The sequence below is a fragment of the Myotis nattereri genome (genome assembly GCF_964212035.1).
Source record: "Myotis nattereri genome assembly, chromosome: X".
Classification (NCBI taxonomy): Eukaryota; Metazoa; Chordata; class Mammalia; order Chiroptera; family Vespertilionidae; genus Myotis; species Myotis nattereri.
In genome coordinates, this window is record NC_138078.1 from 46,937,456 (window position 1) to 46,963,911 (window position 26,456).

Consider the following 26,456-nt stretch of genomic DNA (forward strand, 5'->3'; position numbering starts at 1 on the left):
GGAAAACTACAAAAATACTAGAGGAATCTAAAGACAACAAACTCTCAGATATATGCTGAAGTAATATCTTCACCTATATAGAGCTCCTAGGGCATTGGAAACTAAAGAGAAAATAAACAAATGGGACTACATCAAAATAAAAACCTTCTGCACAGCAAAAGAAACCATCAACAAAACAACAAGAAAGCCCACTGCATGGGAGAACACATTTGCCAATGTTATCACCGATAAGGGTTTAATCTCCAAAATTTTTTGGGAACTCATACAATTTAACAGAAGGATGATAATGCAATCAAAAAATGGGCAAAGGACCTAAATAGACGCTTTTAAAAAGAGGACATTCAGAAAAGCAAGAGACATATGAAAACATGGTCAAAGTCAATAATCATTTGAGAAATGCAAGTCAAAACAACAATGAGGTACCATCTCAAACCTGTCAGAATGGCTATCATCAACAAATGACAAGTGCTGGAGGGGATGTGGAGAAAAAGGAACACTCGTGCACCATTGGTGGGATTTAAGACTAGTGCAGCCACTATGGAAGAGAGTATGGAGTTTCCTCAAAAAGCAAAAAATGGGACTCCCATTTGACCCCGTGATCCTACTTCTAGGAATATATGCCAAAAAAAACTGAAACACCAATCAGAAAGGATATATGCACCCCTATGTTCATAGCAGCACAATTTACCATAGCTAAGATCTGGAATCAGCCCAAGTGCCCATAAGCAGAAGAATGGATAAGAAAACAATGGTACATTTACATGATGGAATACTATGCTGCTGTAAAAAAGAAGGAATTCTTACCATCTGCAACAGCATGGATGGAACTGGAGAGCATTATGCTAAGTGAAATAAGCCAGTCAAAGGAAAAAAGAATACCACATGATGTCACAAACTTATGGATAATTAAGACCATTATAAACTGATGAGCAAAAATAGATACAGAGGCATAGCAACATTGATCAAACTGTCAAACTACAGTGGGAACGCCAGGGAGGGTTGGGGGGTGGGTTAGATATCAACCGAAGGACGTGTATGCATGCATATAAGCATAACCAAAGGACACAAGACACTGGGGGTTATAGGAGGCTAGGGGAAGGTCAAGCGTAGAAAAAAAAAAGGAGACATGTATAATACTCTTTGTAATACTTTGAGCAATAAAATAATTTTAAAAAAAGAAAAAAAAAAGCCCTGAGAGCCGAAGGAAGGAGATAATAAAGATTAGAGCAGAAATAAATGACATAGAGACCAAAAAAACAATACATAAAATCAATGAAACCAAGAGCTGGTTCTTTGAAAGGATAAACAAGGCTGATGAAACCCTAGCCAGGCTCAACAAGAAGCAAAGAGAGAGGGCCCAAATGAACAAAATCAGAAAGGATAAAGGCAAAATAACAACAGACCCCACAGAAATATAAATGATTGCTAAAAATTGCTATGAACAAAACTACTCCAACAAAATACATAACCTGGAGGGTATGGAAATATTCCTAGAAAAATACAACCCTCCAAAACTCAATCATGAAGAATCTAAAAATCTCAATTGGCCAATAACTATGGAAGAAATTGAGGCAATCATCAAAAAGCTTCCAGCAAACAAAAGCCCACGGCCAGACGGCTTCACAGGGGAGTTTTACCAAACATTCAAGGAAGAACTAAAACCTATTCTCCTCTGACGATTCCAAAACATTCAAGAGGAAGGAACACTTCCAAGCTCATTCTATGAAGCCAGCATCACCCTAATACCAAGACCAAGTAAAGACAACACAATGAAAGAGAATTACAGGCCAATATCCCTCATGAACATAGATGCCAAAATCCTCAACAAAACCTTAGCAAATCAGATCTAGCAGTATATCAGAAATATCATACACCATGACCAAGTAGAATTTATCCCAGGGATTCAAGGATGGTACAATATCCGCAAATCAATAAACGTGATACATCACATAAACAAATTGAAAGAAAAAAAACCACATAGTCATATCAATTGATGCAGAAAAAGCATTTGACGAAATCCAACATCCATTTTTGATAAAAACTCTCAGCAAGGTGGGAATAGAAGGATCATACCTCAACATAATAAAAGCCATATATGACAAACCCACAGCCAACATTATACTCAATGTGCAAAAACTAAACCCATTTCCCTGAAGAACAGGAACAAGATAGGGGTGTCCCCTCTCACCACTCCTGTTCAACATAGTACTGGAAGTATTAGCCATTGCAATTAGACAAGAAGAAGAAATAAAAGGCATACAAATTGGAAAAGAAGAAGCAAAACTCTCCTTATTCACAGATGACATGATATTTACATAAAAACCCTAAAGACCCCATCAAAAAACTATTAGACTTGATAATTGAATTAGGGAATGTAGCAGGATACAAAATTAACACCAAGAAATCTATGGCATTTCTATACAACAATAGTGAACTTACAGAAAGAGAGCCCAAAAAAAAAGAAAAAAAAAAACAATTCCATTTACCATTGCACCAAATAAATTAAGATACCTAGGAATAAACTTAACTAAACAGGTAAAAGACCTCTACTCAGAAAACTGCAGGACGTTGAAAAAATAGATAGAGGAAGACATGAACACATGGAAGAACATACCATGCTCATGGATTGGTGGAATCAACATCATTAAAATGTCCATACTACCCAAAGCAATCTGTAAATTCAATTCACTTTCCATTAACATACCAACTGCATATTTCACAGACCTAGAACGAACTCTCCCAAAATTCATTTGGAATAAAAAAGACCCCAAATACCTTCAGTGATCCTGAGAAAGAAGAACAAAGTAGATGGGATCTCAATAACTGATATCAAGCTGTATAAAAAGCCACTGTTCTCAAAACTGCCTGGTCCTGGCACATGAAAAGACATATAGATCAATGGAATAGAATAGAGAGCCCAAAAGTTGACCCGAACCAATATACTCAAGTAATATTTTACAAAGGAGGCAAGAACATACAATGGAGTCAAGACAGTCTCCTCAATAAATAGTCTTGTGAAAATTGGACAGATACATGCAAAAAAATGAAACTACACCACCGACTTACATCATACACAAAAATGAACTCAGAATGGATAAAGAAATTAAATGTAAGATGGGAAACCATAAAAATTCTAGAGAAAACAAAAAGAACTAAGTCGCAGACATATGCCGAAGCAATTTCTTCACCGATACAGCTCCTAGGGTATTGGAAACTAAAGAGAAAATAAACAAATGGGACTACATCAAAATAAAAAGCTTCTGCACAGCAAAAGAAACCATCAACAAAACAACAAGAAAGCCCACTACATGGGAGTACAAATTTGCCAATGTTATCACCGATAAGGGTTTAACCTCCAACATTTATAGGGAAGTCATACAATTTAACAAAAGGAAGATAAACAATCCAACAAAAAAATGGTCAAAGGACCTAAATAGACACTTTTCAAAAGAGGACATTCAGAAAGCCAAGAGACATGAATACATGCTCAAAATCACTAATCATCCGAGAGATGCATATCAAAATATCAATGAGGTATCATCTCACACCTGTCAGAAGGGCTATCATCAAAAAATCAACAAACGAGAAGTGCTGGAGAGGATTGAAGAAAAAGGATCACTCATGCACTGCTGGTACGAATGCAGACTGGTGCAGCCACTATGGGCGACAGTATGGAGTTTCCTCATTTGACCCAGTGATCTGCCTTCTAGATATATATCCCAAGAAACAAGAAACACCAATAAGGAAGTATATATGCATGCCTAAGTTCATAGCAGTACAATTTACCAAAGCTATGATTTGGAAAAAGCCTAAGTCCCCATCAGCAGATGAGTGGATTAGAAAATTGTGGTACATGTACACAATGGAATACTATGCTGCTTTGAAAAAGAAGAAATTCTTACCATTTGCAATAGCATGGCTGGAACTGGAGAGCATTATGATAAGTGAAATAAGCCAGTCAATGAAAGAAAAATACCACATGATCTCACTCATTTATGAATATTAAAGACCATTATAAATTGATGAACAAAAATAAATACAGAAGCAGAACAACATTGAAGAGACTGTCAAACTACAGCAGGAAGCCCGGGGAGGGCTTGGGGGGGGGGTGGTAAGAGATCAACCAAAGGACTTGTATGCATGCATATAAGCATAACTAATGGATATATGACACTGGGGGGTAGGGTAGTCTGGGGGAATGTCAAGGGGAAAAAAAGGAGACATATTAATATTCTTTGTAATACTTTAAGCAATTAAACAAAATTTTAAAAAATAAATGAACACATTACATAGGCAATACACTATGATCAAGTGGAATATATCTCTGGAATGCTAGGATGGTTCAATATACACAGATTAAAAAATGTTTTCACCATATTAACAAAATGAGAGATAAAAATCATATGATCATTTCAATAGATGCTGAGAGAGCATTTTACAAAATTCAACATCTTTTTATGATAAAACTCTCAACAAATTAGATATAGAAGAAATGACCTCAACATAATAAAGGCCATAAAAGACAATCCCATACCTAACACCATAATTTTATACATAAAAAAAACCATAAAGACTCTATCAGAAACTGTTAGAATTAATAGATACACCCAGTAAAATTGCAATTACAAAATCAACATCCAAAAAGTATTTGCATCTTTATGCACTAACAGTAAGCTATCTGAAAGAATTCAGAAAGCAATCCCATCTACAATATCACAAAAAAATTAAATATTTAGGAAAATATTTTAAGCAAGGAATCAAAAGTCCTATACACTGAAAACTGTAAGACATTTATAAAAGAAATTGAAGAAAACATAAATAAATGGAAATATATCCCATGATGTTTCAGTGGAATATTAATACTATTAACATGTCTATACTACTCAAAGTGATCTACAGATTCAATGCAATCCCTATCAAGATTCTAATGGCATTTTTCACAGCAATAGAAAATATTATCCTAAAATTTCCATGGGACCACACAAGATTCAGAATGTCCAATTTCATCTTATCTTATCTAATAATAGACAAACAAGGTAATTGACTGTACTTTCGCTACGCCTCCCTCCCATTGGCTAATCAGCGTAATATGCAAATTAACTGCCAACAAAGATGGCGGCTAATTTGCATACTGCAGGGAGAGTGGGACAGTGTGAGCCGCCAGCTCACCGCCATCCAGGGCAGGCTGGCCCCAGAAGCCCCAGAAGCTGCCTGATATGGTAGTAACTCCATCAGTAAGCACTCTGAAAGTCAGTGGCATAAATGCACTAATTAAAAGTCAGATTACGAGGGTGAATCAAAAACAAAACACACTTTAAATATAAAGACACATATAGATTAAAAGTAAATGAATTAAGCTGCAGCCTGTTTTGCTCAGTGGATAGAGCATTAGCCCGTGGACTGAAGGGTCCCAGTTTCGATTCCAGTCAAGAGCATGTACCTCAGTTGCTGGCTTGATCCCCAGTCCCTATCAAAGCATGTGCATGAGGCAACCAATCAATGTGTCTCTCCCTTTCCCTTCACTCTCTCTAAAATTCAATGGAAAAATATCCTTGGGTGAAGATTAAGAAAAACAAAGTAAATGGATTAAGTAACATTAAAGAGATTATAAGAAAAATATATTCCAAATTTTGTTAGTTGTATAATGGTTATGTTTAAATTATTAACACCTAAGAAATTGGGTGAAGGGTACATATAATATGCTGTAGTATTTTATAGTTTTTTTACATGTATGAGATTATTTCAAATGAAAATATTAAAAAATTAAAAATTAATAAAATATTAATTGAAATGTATCTGCATTACATGAAAAATCCCCTAATTGCTTTTAGCATAATTTATTAAATTGTGTTAAAATTTACAAGGGTTCAATTAAAAAATATCTTAATTCTAAATTATATAATAGAAAATATGTAATAGTGCAGTTATGAGCATTTACCTGAAAATAAAAATTTAAAGAAGTTAATTTAAAGAAGGGATTAGCCAAAGAAAATATATGCACAACCCATGGACACAGACAACAGGATGGTGATGGCCAGAGAGAAGTGGGGGGCAAGAGCTGGGTAGAGGGGCCAAAAGGGGGGATATAGGGACATCCTATATAATAATAATAAAAGGCTAATATGCACATTGACTGATCGGCAGAATGACCGGTTGCTATGATGCACACTGGCAACCAGGGGGCAGACGCTCAATGCAGGAGCTGCCCCCTGGTGGTCAGTGCACTTCCATATGGGGAGTGCCACTCAGCCAGAAGCTGGCACATGGCTGGCCAGCACAGTGGTGGTGGCAGGAGCCTCTCCCACCTCCAACTAACAGTTTAGACCTGATCCCTTGGGGGCCTAAGCCTTTAGTTGGACATCCCCCAAGGGCTCCCTGGCTGCCAGAAGGATGCCTGACTGCAAGCTTAGGCCTGATAACCCTGGGAGTCGACAGGTGGACATCCCCAAAGGGGTCCTGGACTGTGAATGGGCGCAGGCCAGGCTGAGGGACCCCCCCCCCCCGCGAGTGCACAAATTTTTGTGCACCGGGCCTCTAGTATAAGAATAAAGCTGGAGGTATCACATTTCTTGATTGCAAACTATAGTACAAAGCTATAATAATCCAAAGAGTATGGTACTGGCATATAGAATGGTAGGACACAGTAGAAAGCTCAGAAATAAACGTATGCATATATAGTTAACTAATCTTTGACAAGAACACCAAGAACAAACAGTGGCAGAAAGATAGTCTCTTCAACAAATGGTATTGGTAAAACTGGATATCCAGATGAAATGAATCTGGATCACTATTTTACATAACTCATAAAACTTAACCTAAAATGATTAAAAACTTAACTATAAAACCTGAAATCTTGAAACTCCTAAAAGAAAACATAGGAAAAGCTCCTTGCATTTTTTTTTTTTTGTATAAGACACAGGCAACAAATGCTAAGATAAACAAGTGGGATTATATCAAACTAAAAAGCTTCTACAAAGCAAAACAATAATCAATAAATTGAAGATGCAATCTACAGAATAGGAGAAAATATTTGCAAACCATATATCTGATAAGGGGTTAATATCTGAAATATATAAATAACTCATACAACTCAATATATTAAAACTAGTAATCCAAATAAAAAATGGACAGAGGACCTGAATAGACATTTTTTAAAGTATACAAACAAATGAACAATAGGTACATGAAAAGGTGTTCAACATCAACGTCACTAATAATCAGGGAAATGCAAATCATAACCACAATGACATATCACCTCACACCTGTTAAGATGGCTATTATAAAAAAGACAAAATAAAACAACTGTGCGGGAGGATGTGGAGAACAAGTAGCCCTTATACACTATTGATGGAAATGTTAATTGATACAGCCATTATGGAAAATAGTGCAGAGTTCCTCAAATAATTAAAAATAGAACAACCCTATGATACAGTAATCCCACTCATGCATTAAAAGGAAATGAAATCAGTATCCCAGAGATATCTGCACTCACATCTTAATTGCTGCATTATTCGCAATAGTGAAAATATGTAAATAACCTAAATGTCCATCAACAAATGAATAAAGAAAATAATATATATACATACGTATATATATATTAATAAATATATATATATATACAGTATATATATTGATATGCACAGTATTATAAACATACACACTCAATGGATTATTATTCAGCCAAATAAATGGAAATCTTACTATTTGGAACAATATGGATGAACCACAGGGCATTGTGCTATGTGAAATAAGCCAGACAAAGACAAATATTGCATGGTATTATATGTGGAATATTTTTTAAAAGATGATTGCATAGAAACAATATAGAGTGCTGGTTACCAAAGGTTGGGGAAAGGGGGAAATGAGAAGATGTATTTCAAGGGCACAAACTTATAAGTTCTAAGGATCTAATGTACAGTGTGGTGACTATGGTTAATAATATAGTAGTGTAAAAATATAATGTAGTATTGTATATTTATTGTACACATGAAAGTTACTGAGAGTTAAACATTCTCACCACCAATAAAAGAGTTAAATATGAAAAAAAAAATATGAGACTAGCAAAGAAACAGTAACATGTGACCAATACAAAGTGGGAAAATGAGGCAATACAAAATGACTTTAAGAAAGAACAGATGTAGATAAACATCAATCAGACCATCAAACCTCAGAGAGAAGGTAGGGGAGAGCAGGGGTAAGAGGAAGAGATCAACCAAAGGACTTGTATGCATGCATATAAACCTAACCAATGGACACAGACACCAGGGGGGTGAGGGCATGAGTGGGGAGAAGGCGGCACTGGGGAGATAAGGAAACATATGTAATAACTTAATCAATAAAGAAAAAAATTAAATTAAAAGAAGAAGGAACAGATGTGAGATTTAACAAAGACTTCAAAGTATCCATTTTCAGTATGTTTAATAAAACAAGGAAACCATACTTAAATAAATTGTCGATGTAAAATATGTCCAAACTTGTAGAAAATTCTCATAAGAGTTTATGTAAGCCAAACTGATGCCATATGCCAAGGAGAAAGATCTCAAATACTTTGCAGAATACAGTATCAGATTTGCAACACTTTTTGTGCATTTGAAATTAGGAGGGGAGGTAAGGAAGATTGGAGAAAGAAAGGTGGGGATTGAATAACAAGAGAATTAACAAGATTTTATGCTCTCTTGAGTATCAATACCCTCTTCCAGGGGTATTACTTCTGGTATTTAAAAGGTGTATTAACCTAGATATATAAGAACAATGGACATGGCTGGCTTAAAATTTTCACTAACAAAATTATGGGCCCTGGGCATGATTACCCATAATCACATGCCCAGTTAGAAATTTATGATCACATCATGCTGTGAGATTACTTTCTATAAACCCATTTTAAAATCAATAAACGTAAGATATAAAGACAATGTCTCATTAAATAGAGAATATAAGTAAAGAGCGAGAGAGATTATAAAAGAAGCAAATTGAAATTGTGAAATTCAAAATTACAATATCTGAAATTAAAGAGTTATTAGAGGTGAATGGCAGCAGTAGATTTTAACTGGCAGAAGAATGAGAGAATTTGAAAATTAATCAGTAGATACATAATCAAAAGAACAAAGAAGCCCTGGCTGATGTGGCTCAGTTGGTTGGAGCTTTGTCCCATATACCAAATGTTATGTGTCCGATCCCAGGGCAGGGCTCATACCAGAGGCAACTGATCCATGTTTCTCTTTCACATCGTTGTTCCTCTCTCTCTCTCTCTCTCTCTCTCTCTCTCTCTCTCTCTCTCTCTCTCTCCCTCTCTTTCTCTCTCTCTTTCTCTCTCTCTCTCTGTCTCCCTCTTCCTCTTTCAAAAAAAGAGGGGAGAATACATAATGAAAAAGAATAGAGCCTCAGGGATATGTAAGGGAAATACCAGAAGACGAAAAAAAAAAAAACAAGGAAGAAGCAGAAAAATATAATGGTTAAAATGTTCTCAAATTCACTGACACACATACTCTATTCATTCAAGAGCTCATTAAACTCCAATAATGATAAATACAAAGATATATACTCCTGGGCACATCATAGTAAAAATACTGAAAGTCACAGACAAAGAGAAAAATCTAAAAACAGCAATAGAAAAAATGACTTTTCACTTGTAAAGAAACCCAAATTAATAGAAAATCATTGACTTATTAGAAAAAACAGAAGCATGAATATACATAGATGACATTGAAAATGATGAAATAGGTGTATGAGCTAGGGACAGTTAAATTCTGCAGGTCCTCTAAGGGGCTGCTAAACAGGGAAGTCTTAGACAGTGGAACACTGCTCCCTGCGCGGACAATCCTGGGTGGCCAGCACGAGCACAGAGACCACGCCATCTTGAGAAACAGAGCTACTTGAGACTAGAGGCCTGGTCTCAGCACCACCTAGTCTGATCTCAGACGCAAACCAGGACCCTGCAGCCACTGGGGACAGAGACCTGCGACCACAGCTACAGACACACGGACACCAAGAGTCCAGAAATGAGTAAAAGAGCCCATCCCCTTCTCCGCAGGCTCATGGGCAGCGCCATAGTAACTGATAGACCCATCCCTTACCCAGGCCTCAGTGCTGCTACAAGAACGTTAGCCTGGAAGTTTTGGAACACCTGGAACTGGTCCTGAGCGGCGCCGGCTACAGGTTCCCTGGCCTGGGAGCTAACACCGGGAACTTGTCCTGTGTAGCACAGCCCCGGGACCCCGATTGGCTGGGCAGGAGGCAGCACCAAGCACCAGTGACTTGACTGTATTTCTTATCACCTGCGCCTGGGATCCCTGATGCCCTTTGCATTCATTCTAAGAGCCAGTGACTCCAATTCTTGGTGCATGGGCACACAGGGACCCTGATTCTCAATGCAAGGCCACGAAAAGACACAGAGACTATGATACTGGATTCTTAGGGAACTCTGACTCCTGGCACATGCTAGGGGGCTCTGATTTTCTACACACTCCACGGGGGTCTCTGTTTCAGCATGGTGCAGGCAGGGTCTCTGATTCTAAGGGCACACATGAGGCCACATTGAGTGCTGTTAAAACTGACTCTGAGTGAGCCCGGTTCCCAACAACACACCACAACCACACAACTTAGTGTCAGAGCTCTCCAGTAACACTAGGGTGGGGTGAGGCTTCCACTTCACAAGGCCCAGGCCCAAAAACTCGATGTTTGAACCATCTGGAGATAGTCAGAATGGGGAGACAAACAAACTCCCAGAGGAAAGAAAATGAGGAGTTGCCAAGAAAGGAAATTAATGAAATTGAAGCATGCAACATGACTGAAAAACAATTCAGGGTAATGGTTGTACAATTCATTCACCGGATGGATGAGAAAATCAACAACCCATCCAAGAATCAGGAAGAAATGAAAAGTGATATAGCTACAATCAAAAACACCATGGAAGGTTTCAACAATGGACTAGAAGAAGCAGAGGACCGAATTAGTGAGTTAGAAGATAAGGCAGAGAAACAAGCTCAATCTGAACAGAAACTGGAGAGAAAAATTGAAAAGCAGGAGGAGAGCCTAAGGGAGATTTGGGACAACATGAAACGAAGTAACATATGCATAATAGGGCTGCCAGAAGGACAAGAAGAGCAGCAAGGATTAGAAAATCTATTTGAAGAAATAATGACAGAAAACTTCCCAGATATGGGAAGAAAAAAGTTACAGAAGTACAGAGAGTCCCAAGCAAGATGAATCCCAAAAGACCCACACCAAGACACGTCATAATAACAATGGAAAATGTATGAGACATAGAGAGAATCTTAAAGGTTGCAAGAGATACAGAGAGTTACCTACAAAGGATCCCCCATCAGATTGTCAAATGATTTCTCAACAGAAACACATCAAGCTAGAAGGGAATGTAAGGAGGTATACAAAGTGTTGCAAAGCATAGGACTGAATCCAAGAATACTCTATCCAGCAAGACTATCAATCAAAATTTAAGGGGAAATCAGGAGCTTTGCAGACAAAAAAAGGCTAAGGGAGTTTATCACTACCAAGCCAGCAATGAAAGATATGCTAAAGGGAATGCTGTAAAAAGAAGAAATATAAAGGTAAGAAAGAACACAGGCACAAAAATAGAAATGACTACAAGCAAGTACCTTTCAATAATAAATGTAATCGTAAATGGACTAAATGCTCCAATCAAAAGACATCGAGTGGCTGAATGGATAAAAATCATGATCCATATATATTCTGTCTACAAGAGACCCACATGAAAATAAGGAACTCACACAGACTAAAAGTGAAGGGATGGAAAAATATCTTTCAGGCAAATGGAAATGAAAAAAAAAGCTGGGGTAGCAATACTTATATCTGACAAAATAGACCTCAAAGTGAAGGCCATAACAAGAGATATGGAAGGCCACTCCATAATACCAAAGGGATGAATACAACAAGAGGATATAACCCTGATAAACATATATGCACCCAGTGCAGGAGCATCCAAATACATAAAAAAAACTCCAGGAAAATAACAAGGGAGAGATCAACAAGAACACAATCATAGTAGGGGAATTAAACACACCAGTAAAATCACTGCATAAATCCTCTAAACAAAAAATCAGCATAGAAACAGCAATCCTAAATTACTCACTAGATCAGATGTACTTAATTGACATCTTCAGAACATTTCACCCCAAAGCCACGGAATATATGTTCTTCTCAAGTTCACATGGGACATTTTCAAAAAAAGACCACATATTGGGTCACAAGCAAAGTCTCCCCAAATTAAAGAAGATTGAAATCATACCAAACATCTCCTCAGACCACAATGGCATAATATTAGAAATAAACCACAATAAAAACAATCCAAAAAACTTACACACTTGGAAGTTGAATAGCATGTTACTAAATAATGATTGGGTTACCAGTGAGATCAAAGAAGAAATTAAAAACACCCTGGAAACTAATGACAATAACAGCACAACAATCCAAAATCTATGGGACACAATGAAAGCAGTCCTGAGAGGGAAGTTTATAGCACTATAAGCCTACCTCAAAAAACAAGAAAAAATGATAGCAAATCATCTAACTCTACAACTTGAAGAATTAGAAATAGAACAACAAGAAAAGCCCAGAGTGAGCAGAAGGAAGGAGATAATAAAGATCAGAGCAGAAATAAATGACATAGAGACCAAGAAACAATACAAAAGATCAATGAAACCAAGAGCTGGTTCTTTGAAAGGATAAACAAGATTAAATAGACTCTAGCCAGTCTCGCCAAGAATCAATGAGAGAGAACTCAAATAAACAATATCAGAAATGAAAGACGCGAAATAACAACAGACCCCTCAGAAATTCAAAGAATTGTTAAAAAAAAATACTATGAAAAACTCTACTCTAACAAACTAGACAACCTGGAGGAAATGGACATATTCCTAAAAAAATACAATCTTCCAAAACTCAATCCAGAAGACTCTAAAAATCTCAATAGGACAGTAACTATGGAAGAAATTGAAGCAGTCATTAAAAAGCTCACAGTAAACAAAAGCCTAGGGCCAGACGGCTTCACTGGGCAGTTTTACCAAATATTCAAGGAAGAACTAAAACATATCCTCCACAGACAATTCCAAAAATGTCAAGAGGAAGGAACACTTCCCAGCTCATTCTATGAAGCCAGCATCACCCTAATACCAAAACCACATAGAGACAACACAGTGAAAGAGAATTATAGGCCAATATCCCTCATGAACATAGATGCCAAAATAGTCAACAAAATCCTAGCAAATCGGATCCAGCAATGCATCAGAAAGATCATACACCATGACCTAGTAGGATTTATCCCAGGGATGGTACAATATCTGCAAATCAATAAACGTGATACAGCACATAAAAAAATTGAGAGATAAAAATCACATAGTCATATCAATTGATGCAGAAAAAGCATTTGACAAATTAAACACACTTTCTTGATAAAAACTCTCAGCAATGTAAGAATAGAAGGATCATACCTCAACACAATAAAAGCCATATATGACAAACCCACAGCCAACATCATAATCAATGGGCAAAAACTAAAACGATTTCTCCTAAGAACAGGAACAAGACAGGGATGCCCCCTCTCACCACTCTTGTTCAATATAGTACTGGAAGTACTAGCCATGGCGATCAGACGAGAAGAGGAAATAAAAGGCATCCAAATTGGAAAAGAAGAAGTAAAAGTGTCCTAATTTTCAGATGACATGATGCTGTACATAGAAAACCCTAAAGACTCCATCCAAAAATTAGTACTTAAAAAATGAATTAGGCAATGTAGCAGGATACAAAATTAATGCCAAGAAATCTAAGGCATTTCTATACACCAATAGTGACCTTACAGAAAGGGAGTCTAAAAAAGCAATCCCATTTACCATCGCACCAAAAAAATCAAGATACCTAAGGAATAAACTGAACTAAGGAGATAAAAGACTTATATGCTAAAAACTACAGGACACTGAAATAGAGATAGAGGAAGACATAAACAGATGGAAGAACAAACCATGTTCATGGATTGGTAGAATCAACATCATCAAAATGTCCATACTACCCAAAGCAATCTATAGATTCAATGTTATCCCCATTAAATTACCAACAGCATATTTCACAGAACTAGAAAGTACATTTCAAAAATTCATCTGGAATAAAAAAAAGACCTCGAATAGCTGCAGCAATCCTGAGAAAGAACAAAGTAGGTGGGATCTTAATACCAGATATCAAGCTATATTACAAAGCCTCTGTTCTTAAAACAGCTTGGTACTGGCACAAGAACAGACATATAGATCAATGGAATAGAATAGAGAACCCAAAAATCGACCCAAACCACTATGCTAAATTAATATTCGACAAAGGAGGGAAGAGTATACAATGGAGTCAAAACAGTCTCTTCAATAAATTGTGTGGGAAAATTGGACAGATACAAGCAAAAGGATGAAAGTAGACCACCAACTCACACCAGACACAAAAATAAACTCAAAATGGATAAAGGACTTAAACATGAGACGGAAAACCATAAAAAATACTACAGGAATCCACAGGCAGAAAAATCGCAAACATATGCCGAAGGAATTTCTTCTCTTCCAAAGGCAATGGAAACTAAAGAGAAAATAAACAAATGGGACTTCATCAAAATAAAAAGCTTTTGCACATCAAAGGAAACCATCAACAAAACAACAAGAAAGCCCACTGCATGGGAGAACATATTTGCCAATGATATCACCGATAAGGGTTTAATCTCCAACATTTACAGTGAACTCATGCAACTCAACAAAAGGAAGATAAACAATCCAATAAAAAAATGGGCAGTGGACCTAAATAAACACTTTTCAAAAGAGGACATACAGAAGGCCGAAAAACATATGAAAACATGCTCAAAGTCACTAATCATCTGAGAGATGCAAATCAAAACGACAATGAGGTACCATCTCACACCTGTCAGAAGGGCTATCATCAACAAATCAACAAACAACAAGTGTTGGAGTGGATGTGGAGAAAAAGGAACCCTTCTGCACTGCTGGTTGGAACGCAGACTGGTGGAGCCACTGTGGAGAACAGTATGGATTTTCATTAAAAATCCAAAAATGGAACTCCCATTTGACCCAGGGATCCCACTTCTAGGAATATATCCCAAGAAGCCAGAAACACTAATAAGAAAGGATATATGCACCCCTATGTTCATAGTAGCACAATTCACCATAGCTAAGATTTGGAAACAGTCTAAGTGCCCATCAGCAGAAGAGTGGATTAAAAACCTATGGTACATCTATACAATGGAATACTATGCTGTGGTAAAAAAAGAAGGAATTCTTACCATTTGCAACAGCATGGATGGAACCGGAAAGCATTATGATAAGTGAAATATATCAGTCAGAGAAAGATAAATTCCACATGATCTCACTCATTTGTGGAATATAGAGAACAACATAGACTGATGAACAGGGACAGACCCAAAGACAGAGAAACAGCAATCAGACTGTCAATCCCCAGAAGGAAAGTAGGGGAGGGTGGGGGTAAGGGGATGAGATCAACCAAAGTACTTGTATGCATGCATATAAGCCAAACCAATGGACACGGATAACAGGGGGATGAGAGTATGAGGGGGGCGCACGGAGGTTGGCGGTTAATGGGGGGATGAGGACACATTTGTAATACCTTTACCAATAAAGAAATTTTTTTAAAAAAGAAAATGATGAAATAAAAAGACTATCAATGAAGAATCTTATAACAAAAAAAAATCTGCAGCAATAGTTTTAATCATTTTGGCTTGTTTAATGTCATTTAATTATTACACTTAGATGTTGTAGAAGCTTAACTTTTATTTAGATAAATTAGCCTACAGTAAAATAAGTTTTGTTAAACATAATTTCACCACATTTCCATGAACCTATCAACAATTTAAGTGAAAACTTACTTTTTCAATAATGAAGGCAAAATAAAGGCCTAACCAGGTAATTAAAAACTGAATGCAGCCCAGCCAGTGTGGCTAGGTGGTTGAGTGTCGACCTATGAACGAAGAGGTCACTCTTCGATTCCAGCTCAGGGTACATGCCCAGGTTGCGGGCATGGTCACCAGTGGGGTGCATGTATGAGGCAGCCGATCAATGATTATCTCTCATCATTGATGTTTCTCTCTCCTCTCTCTCTGTCTCTTTCTTTCTCTTTCTCTCCCCCTTCCTCTCTGAAATCAATAAAAAATATATATTTTTTAAAAAAGAAAACTGAATGCATTTTGTTGTCATCATACCCATCTTATAAGAAATACAAACGGAATTTCTTCAGCCTGAAAGCAATTAAACTATAATAAAAAAAATTGAATCTACATTTAAAAAAGATAAGGATACATATGTAATACCTCAATCAATAAATAAAAAAGGAGTACCAGTAACAGTAATTATATATAATTATAAAACATAGTATATATGCACATTTTCATTCTTCTCATAATTTATTCCAGGAGCAATTATATAAAACAATATTTATGTAATTGTAATTTGGGGCTGATAGCATATAGAAATATAGAAGAGATCAACTAAAGGACTTGTATGCATGCGTATAAGCATAACCAATGGACATAAGACACTGGGGGATAGGGGAGGCCGGGGGACTGTCTAGGGCGGGGGGATAAAATGGACACATATGTAATACCCTTTGTAATACATTAAGCAATAAAAAAAAAAAAAGAAATATAGCATATTTGAAAACAGCATCACAATGTGGTGGGTGAGAGCATAGTTGTATTAGAGTAAGAAAATTATAGCAGATTGTAACTCAAACCTAGAAAAATAAAGAAAATCCAAAATGATAATAAAGATGATAAATATCTTTATGAATATAAATGCATATTTGTCTTCCTTTATTATTTTTTTAATAAACAAAGTTATATAAAGTAATAATTATATTACTTTAAATATAAATAAAGTAAATTTTCCAGTGTGAACCAAAAATTGGAGCTCTAATAGATATGACTGAAAGTAACCTTACAGGATCATATGATAATAAATTCCTAACTGAGAAGGTCATGGTGGGTAGTCATGCCCCAGATCTATAAAAATATTATTTTTTTTTACCAGAAGCAAACCCTGTCCATTGTTCTGTGCATCTCAATAAACACATCTTTGAAATGCCAGAGTAATCCTCAGAGGCTTAACCATTCTCATGGGAAGCACATCATCTTATTAACTATCCTGTAACTTACTTTCTGCCACCTTCATGTAATCTTCCGTACATTCCCTCTTTAATTCCAAATGTATAAAAGAAGCTGCAAAATTGTCGTTCTCAGGAGCATTTGAGCTTTTCCTTTCCAGCATATCAGCAGTTTGGCTTAAATACATTCATAAAGATTCTTCACAGTTTTGGTCATTTTTACATCAACGTTAGTCAAAAGACATAGAGTAGATTAATATATTTAAAAAATATTTGTCTATATGCTGCCTACAGGAAACTTACCTCAGATATAAGGACATACACAGACTGAAAGTTTAGGGATGCAAAAAAGAAGGGAAACCATAAGAAAGTTGCAATAGTTTTACATACTTATATCAAACAAAACATACATTAAAACAAGAACTGTAATAAAAGACAAAGTTGGGCATTACAAGGATATGTAGGATTTATAAGTATTTATGCACCCAACACAGAAGCACCTAAAAATCTAAAGCAAATAATTAACATACCTAAAGGAAGAAATTCTCAATAAGAGTAGGGGGTATTAATATTCCACTTACATCAATGGATGCATCATCCTGACAGAAAATCAACAAGGAAACATCTAATAAATGACACATTAGATGAGATGAGCATAATGGATATATACACATTATATTTAAAAGCAATAGAAAACACATTTTTCTCACAGGCATCTGGAACATTCTTCATGCTTGGACATAGCACAAACGTCAATAAATAAGATTGAAATCATATAAAACTCCTTTTCTACCCAGAACAGAATGAAACTATTAATTAATTACTGGAAGAAAGTTAAAAAAACACACAAATATGTGGAGATTAAAAACATATACTGAACAACAGATGGGCCAACAAAAAAATCAAAGGAAAAATTTAAAAATACATTGAGACAAATGAAAATGGAAATACAACATACAGAAATGTATGGGAAGCAGCAAAAGTAATTCTAAGAAAGATGTTTATAGCAAAACTAGCCTACCTCAAGACACAAAATAAAATGTCAAATAATCTAATTTTACACCTAAAGCCACTAGAAAAAGAAAAGGATGCCCAAAGTTAATAAAAGGAAGGAAATAATAAAGTCTGGAGCCGAAATAGATGAAATAGAGTCTAAAAAATCAATAGAAAATATCAATATAAATAAAAGGTGGTTGTTTGAAAAAATAAACAAAATAGACAAATCTTTAGGTAGACTCACTAGAAAAAATAAGGGGCTCAAGTAAACAAAAACAGATATGAAAAAGTAGAAATTATGACTGATATCAAATAAAAACAAAGGATTATAAAATATTATTATGAACAATTTTGGCAACATAGGAAAAATTTTCTAGAAACAGAAAATCTTACAATATCTAATTATGTTTGGTAGAATTCACCAGTACAATCATTCAGTTCTTGTCTTTCATATTTTGGTAGATGTTTGATTAATGATTCAATATCCTTACTGGTAATTGGTCTATTCGGATTTTTACTTTCTTCAAATTATGAAGAAATTAGCAGAATTACTCTAATAAAGCAAAGAAACCACAAGGAGAAAGAAAAACTGCAGGTCATCTATGATGAGCATAAATACAAATATTTTTAAAATATTAGCAAACTGAATTCAACAATGCATTTTAAAAAAATAACACACCATGATTAAGCAGGATTTATTCAAGGGATGCAAGGAAGTTTAACATCCACAGTCAATCACTATGGTACATCACATTAACAAAATAAAAATTATATAATCATCTCAATAGATGCAAAAAAAAACATTTCTCAAAATTCAACATCTATTAATAATAACAACTCTCAACAAAGTACACATCATAAAAGCCATATAAGACAAGCTCTTTGCAAACATCCCAGTCAATAGTGACAAATTAAACACTTTTCCTTTAAAATCATAAACAAGACAAAAATTTCCATTGTTGCCACCTTTATTCAACATAACATTGGAAATCATAGCCAGAAATCTTAGGCAGAAAAAATAAATATAATACATTAGATTGGAAAAGAAGACATAAAATTGTCATTATTCACATATTACTAGATTTGATACATAGACAACCCTAAAGACTCCAACAAAAATTGAAATAAACATTCAGTAAAGTTGCAGAATACAAAATCAATATATAAAAATATGCTGCATTTTTATACATTAAAAACAAACTATTGGAATTAGTAATTCAGAAAACCATCCCTATTGTAAATATATCAAAAAATAAAATACTTAAGAATAAATGTAACCAAAGAGGTGAAAAACCTGTACACTGAAATTTTAGAAGACACACATAAATTGGAAGATATTTCATGCTCATGAATTGGAAAAATTGGTATTGTAAAAATATCTATATTTCCCAAAGAAATCTACAGATTCAAAGCAATCCTTATCAGATGGCATTTTTTTACAGAAGTAAAACAAACAATCCAAAATTTTGTATGAAACCATAAGAAAATCCCTGAATACTGAAATCAAACTTGAGAAAGAAGAACAAAGGTGAAGGCATCATACTACCTAGTTTCCAGCTATATTCCAAAGGTATTATAATCAGAAGAGTATGGTATTTACATAAAAAAGACACATAAACCTGTGGAACATAATAGAGACCCCAGAAAAAAACTCACACATATATGGTCAATTAATTTATGACAAAAGAGGCAAGAGAATACAATGCGGAAATGATACTCTCTTCAATAAATGGCATTTGAAAAACTGGACAGCCACATGCAAAAGAATTAAATTAACTATATTGTACTATACACAAAAATTAACTGAAATGGACTGACACCCATTTAGGACCAGAAACCATAAAACTTGTAGAAGAAAACTTAGGTAGTATGCTTTTTGATACCAGTCTTAGCAATATATTTTTAGATCTAGCTCTAATGGTAATGGTAAAAAAGTAAATAAATAAAAGCAAAAATAAATAAATGAAACTATGTTTGCACAGTGAAAGGAATTCTGAAGAAAATAAAAAGGCAACCAACTAAATGGGGGAAAATAATTACAAATTATATATTTTTAATGAGTGAATATCTGAAATATATATAAAGAATTCATACATCTTAACAAGAAAACAAATCTAATTTAAAATTGGTCACATGAGAAATGCTCAACATCCCTAATCATCATAGAAATTGAAATAAAAAGATGTGATATCACTTCATACTTGTCAAAATAACTATCAACAAAAGGACAAGAAATAACAAGTATTGGTGAGACTATGGAGAAAAGAGAACCCTCATGTACTGTTGGTTGGAATGTAAATTGATACAATTCAATGGAAAACAGTATGGAGTTTCCTCAAAACTATAGCTATCAGATGATACAGCAATTCCACTTCTGGTATTTATCCAAAGAAAAGAAAAACAATAACTCAAAAAAATATATGGAAGTGGATGCTGCATGGACATGCTCCCAGGAACAAAATGGAACTACAACTAAAATACAGAAAAACTTCCTGAATAATCAATGGAAGACTCACAGGAGAGAACTCTGATACCTGAGGACCGAAAGCGCAGACCACATAGAGACTGGTAGGAAGGACGGAGGCACCAAAGGGCTTGTTGGGTGCCAATAGACAGCAGATGAAGTTTCAGATATATCTCAACTGCGGGGGGTTGCCACTGAGAACTCTAGGATCTAATACCCAAGCTTGGGCCTCCCAGCAGAGAGCACCAAAACTGAGAAGGGTACACACATAACATCTGGCTGGGAAAAGTAGCAGGGTTGCTGTCTGCCAGGAGATGACAGCTAAAAATTCAGGCACTCTCTTAAAGAGACAACAAACAAAATTCCCTGTGGAGCCACCCACCTTGTACTACTGCAGAGGGAGGGCAGAGTGGACTGGAGCTGTGTGAGCAGAAGCCAGGGTTGGGGACTCAGGGGTTAGAACTCAGAAGTCAGACACTCCCAGTTTCCTGTGCTGAGCTGTTCCCACACACTGCTGAGGTCATCTTTCTCATGCAGCCAATTGCCTGAGTGGGGAAGACAGCTGACCCACCCTATTGGAAAACACCTTGCCCTGAGAGGCCACTTAAGAGATGAAAATAGCAGTTAGCCTCCAGGAAGAAGCAACTGCCCCACCCTGTTGAAAAAAAATCTCTAGCCACAGCTAAAGACCATTGCCTGGGGGCAATTCAAAGAGGAATCCCATCAGTCTGTAGGCAGAGGCTGTCTCTGGAGGCTTTGTGTATTTGCCTGAACTAATTAGTCAGAAACAGCATTTGACACTGTCCTGCACTAGAGATTGAGAGGCATAGAGGATCAACCTAATACATCGTCACAAAACCAAAAAGACAGCCAACATGAGAAGACACAGAAACAACCTCCAAATGAAAGAACAAGAGAATTCTCCAGAAGAAATAAAGCAGAAATAAGAAATTTATCTGAAACAGAGTTCAGAGTAGTGATGGTGAAGATGCTCAACAGCATGAGAAAAGATATAGTAACTATGAAAAAAAGAACAGTCTGAGATAAAGAATGACATAACACAAATAAAGAGCACATTGTAAGGAATACATAGCAGATTAGGGGAAGCTGAGGATCAAATCAGTAAATTAGAAGACAGCGTTGAAAAAAATCACTCAATCAGAGAATTAAAAAGAGAAAAACAATTAAAAAGCGGAAGGACAGCTTAAGGGAGCTGTGGGACAATATGAAACATAACAATATTAGAATAGTAAGTGTGCCAGAAGAGCCAGAAAGGGAGAAAGGGATAGAGAACGTGTTTGAAGAAATAATGGCAGAAAACTTCCCTAACCTAGTAAAGAAAAAAGTCACACAAGTGCAGGAGGAACAGAGATCCCCAAGCAAGAAGAACCTAAACAGGCCAACACCCAGACACATCATAATTAAAATGCCAAAAATTAAAGACAAAGAGAGAATCTTAAAGGCAGCAAGAGATAAGAAAACTGTTCCCTACAAAGAAGCTCCCATAAGGCTGTCAGCTGATTTCTCATTAGAAACTCTACAGGCCAGAAGGAAATGGTCTGAAGTACTCAAGGTAATGGAAAGCAAGGATCAGAAACCAAGATTACCATATCCAGCAAGGCTATCATTCAAAATAGATGGTCATATAAAGAGAAGAAAGGAGAGGAAGAGAGAGATAGAAACATCAATGATGAGAAAGAATCATTGATCAGCTGCCTCTTGCATGCCCCACACTGGGGATTGAGCCTGCAAGTCAGGCATGTGTCCTACTGGGAATCAAACCATGATCTCCTGGTTCATAGATCGATGCTCAACCACTGAGCCATGCAAACTGGGCTATCATATTTATTTTTTATTAGTTGGAAGGTTGGAAGGAAGATAATTATTGTGTGCTCTTTGCTTTCTATTTTCTGTTCTGTACCAATGTATATATTACCTATTCTGATGATGATGTTGATGATGATGATGATAAAATCCAAGTCCATACACGCAAAAAAAGAATATATGTACTCCATGTTCATTGCGACATTATTTACAATAGCTAAGATATGGGAATAAACCTAAGTGTCCCTTGACAGATGAATGGATAAACAATATGTGAGATATATAGAGATGATAGATAAATAGCTAGATGGATAGCTGGATGATAGGTAGATATAGATATAGATATAGACCTAGACATAGATATAAATATAGATATAGATATAGATATATAGATGTATAAATATATGCTATAAATACTTACATTTATACAAGTACACACATATGTGTGTGTGTGTGTGTGTGTGTGTGTATTTACATACAAACAAATAAGAATGAAATCCTACCATGTGCAACAGCATGGATAGACCTAGAACATATTATGGAAAATAAAATGTCAAACATAAAAAGACAAATACTGCATGATTTCACTTATATATGTAATTTTAAAAAATCAAAACAAATAAACAAAACAAAAACAGACTCAAAACCAAGACAAACTGATGGTTGCCAGAGGGAAGGTGAGTGGAGGGATGGGTAAGAAAGGTGCAGGGAAATATTATAAATAATGGTGCCATAACTTTACATTGTGACAGATAGTTACTAAACTTTGTGAGGTGATCACAACATAAGATGCTTAAATATAAAATAACTATGTTGTACACCTGAAGCGAATATAATATTGTATCTCAACTATATTTTAATTTAAAAATTACTCAAGAAAAAAATATTATGTGGTATTGACATAAGGGTAGACTTGATTGATGGAATGGAACTGAAAGTCCAGAAATGAATCCTCATATTTACAATCAATTGATTCTCCACAGGGGTGTGAATACAATTAAAGGGGGGAAATAATCTTCTCAATAAATAGAGTTATGACAATTGGGTAACCACATGGAAAAAAATTAAGTTCAAACCTTACTTCATAACATCCTATATAATAAAAGGCTAATATTCAAATCAACCAAATGGTGGAATGACCAGTCGCTATTTCATGCACTGACCACCAGGGGGCAGATGCTCAATGCAGGAGCTGCCCCATGTGAGTGCGTTCCCACAGGGGGAGTGCTGCTCAGCCAGAAGCCAGGCTCACGGCTGCCAAATGCAGTGGCGGTGGCGGGACCCTCTCCCACTTCTGCAGGAGCACTTAGGATGTCTGACTGACAGACATCACCCGAGGGCTCCCAGAATGCAAGAGGGTGCAGGCTGGGCTGAGGGAATCCCCTGAATGCACAAATTTCATGCACCGGGCCTCTAGTATACACAATAAATGAAAATGCATATGCATCGAATACCTGCATCAGCATAAAAATACTTTTAGAAGGCAACATAAGTATAAATATGCGACCTATAATTAAGCAATGGTTTCTTAGATATGACACCAAAATTTCAAACAACTAAGGAAAAAAATGGTTAAACTAGAACCATCAAAATGTGAAAAAAGATACTGCTTCAAAAGACTGTATAAAAAATTAAAAGACATCTCACAAAAAGGGAGAAAATGTAACAAATAATAAATCTCATATGAGACAGGTAGAATATGCCTCATAATAAAATGATAAAAACCTAACTTTAAAAGGGGCAAAGCTAATTGTTCCACATCCTTAGGGTCTCCCTGCTTCTTCACTCACGCCAGTTTACACCCAGTGGATTAGTAATTTGTGTCGAGTCAAGATGCTGAGTGTGAATATGTATGGCTTTGGTGCACAGGTAAAACTGGGGCTGGAACTTTTTAATCATTTGAGGAATTGGAAGAATAGAGGCAGAAGCATGTTATAGTGTGCTTGCTACTCCAAGCTGAAAGAGCAATTCTTGCACAACATTTCAGACATTACCAGACTCTTCATTTTACATTCTTTTTCTCAGATGAGCCACCCCCTACACTTTAGAGTTGTTAGTTGGTTTGATTTTTAACCCTGTAGAGCAGATTAGACACTAGGGAATTATAAATGACCTTTTCCTAAAATTTATTTCCCTAGGTATTTTAAAATACAGTATCTGGTTATTATTGCAGAAGCTTTTGGTACTTTAATTCAAGACCATGATTTATGCTTACCCAATTATGTTCAATGAATGTTTCACAGATTTTTCAGTATTTTATTATGTGCCTATGTATTCATATAAACTTTTAAAAATGGCCAAAATTAAATATAAGGGTTAATGAGCCCAGAGACCTCTTGATTTGGTCCTACATAGAGTTAGTGAATTTGCTTACTTTCTCTTTGTAATTTTGTGTACTTTGGAGAAGTATTTTGAACACTAACCCTTAAATATTTAGTGTGGTGAGAGTAACAAAACTTTATATACAGGATTTAAATTTTTATCCTAGATAGGGGGAAGATCAATTCTTCTCCAGATATAATTCTGATTTTGTCACTAGTCTATCAAAATATGTTCTTAGTTTTAAGCTTTCATCTGGAAGTTTCACCAGTTCCACTGTGTACACCTGTCCCATTTGTGTTATGCTTCCAAACAGGCAAATTTCTTGTAAAGACTGCACGCAGACCTGCAGTTCTAGTTACTCTCAGTCATATTTGTAGTGAAACAGATTTTTTTTCTAAAATAGGTAGAAGGATGATTTCATCTAATGATAAGGCATTGATAATCTAGACTTAATTTTTACTAGCAGAAATAGAAAATGAGTGCTGTACTTTCAGAGGGCTGCTATTAAAAGAACTGATATTAGAGAAATACATTTTTGTCTTACCGAACCTATTATAAATTGTCTCACCATGTTGGTGAGTTATTAATGATTTGTTTGTAAGCTCAAGGACGGTTTCAGAAAAGTCACACCCTACTTAACTGTTCTTAAAAATTATCAATGATTTAGTTTTTATGAGCCACAAGTTAAAATGATTATTTTAAAGTAAACTTTACAATGAGCATGTATGCATAGCTAAGCATTGTTGTTTAATTGTGTGTGTTGTTAAATCATTTTATTTCTTCTCAGTGTTCTGTTACTTGAGAGATGTTTTGATTCTCTCTTCTAGTGTTTTTAGAGTAATCTTTGAGAATGGTGGTTACAAAGTATTTTCATTAGTCTCAACAGAACTTTTAAAATTTTTTCTAAGTGGTTTTTCATTATTGGTCTTTCCTCAGCCACTCTGAGAAGGACTACTGGTTTCCATTTTTGTGTGTGTTTTGAGAGCTAGGATTATAACCTATAACTTCTACTCTATTGATTTTCTTTGCTTAAACTTTTTAAATTGTTTTCTTGCTTAAAGTATTAAAAGAGAATTACATATGTCACCGCTTTTTGCAGCTCTTGACAATCCCTTGGCCTCCCCTACCCCTCAGTGTCTTATGTCCATTAGTTATGCTTATATGCATGCATACAAGTCCTTCAGTTGATCTCTTACTCTCGCCTCCTGCCCACCAAATCTCCCCGACTTCCCGCTGTAGTTTGACAGTCTGTTTGAGGCAGCTCTGCCTCTGTATCTATTTTTGTCCATAAGTTTATAATGGTCTTTATTATCCATGAATGAGTGAGATCATGTGGTATTTTTCCTTCATTGACTGGCTGATTTCACTTAGCGGAATGCTCTCCAGTTCCATCCATGCTGTTGCAAATGGCAAGAATTCCTTCTTTTTTACAGCAGCATAGTATTCCATCATGTAGATGTACAACAGTTTTCTAATCCACTCATTTACTGATGGGCACTTAGGCTGTTTCCAGATCTTAGTTATGGTGAATTGTGCTGCTATGAACATAGGGGTGCACATATCCGTTCTGATTGGTGTTTCTTGTTTCTTGGGATATAACCCTAGAAGTGGGATCACAGGGTCAAATGGGAGTTCCATTTGTAGTTTTTTGAGGAAACTCCATACTGTCTTCCATAGTGGCTGCACCAGTCTGAATTCCCACCAGCAGTGCATGAGTGTT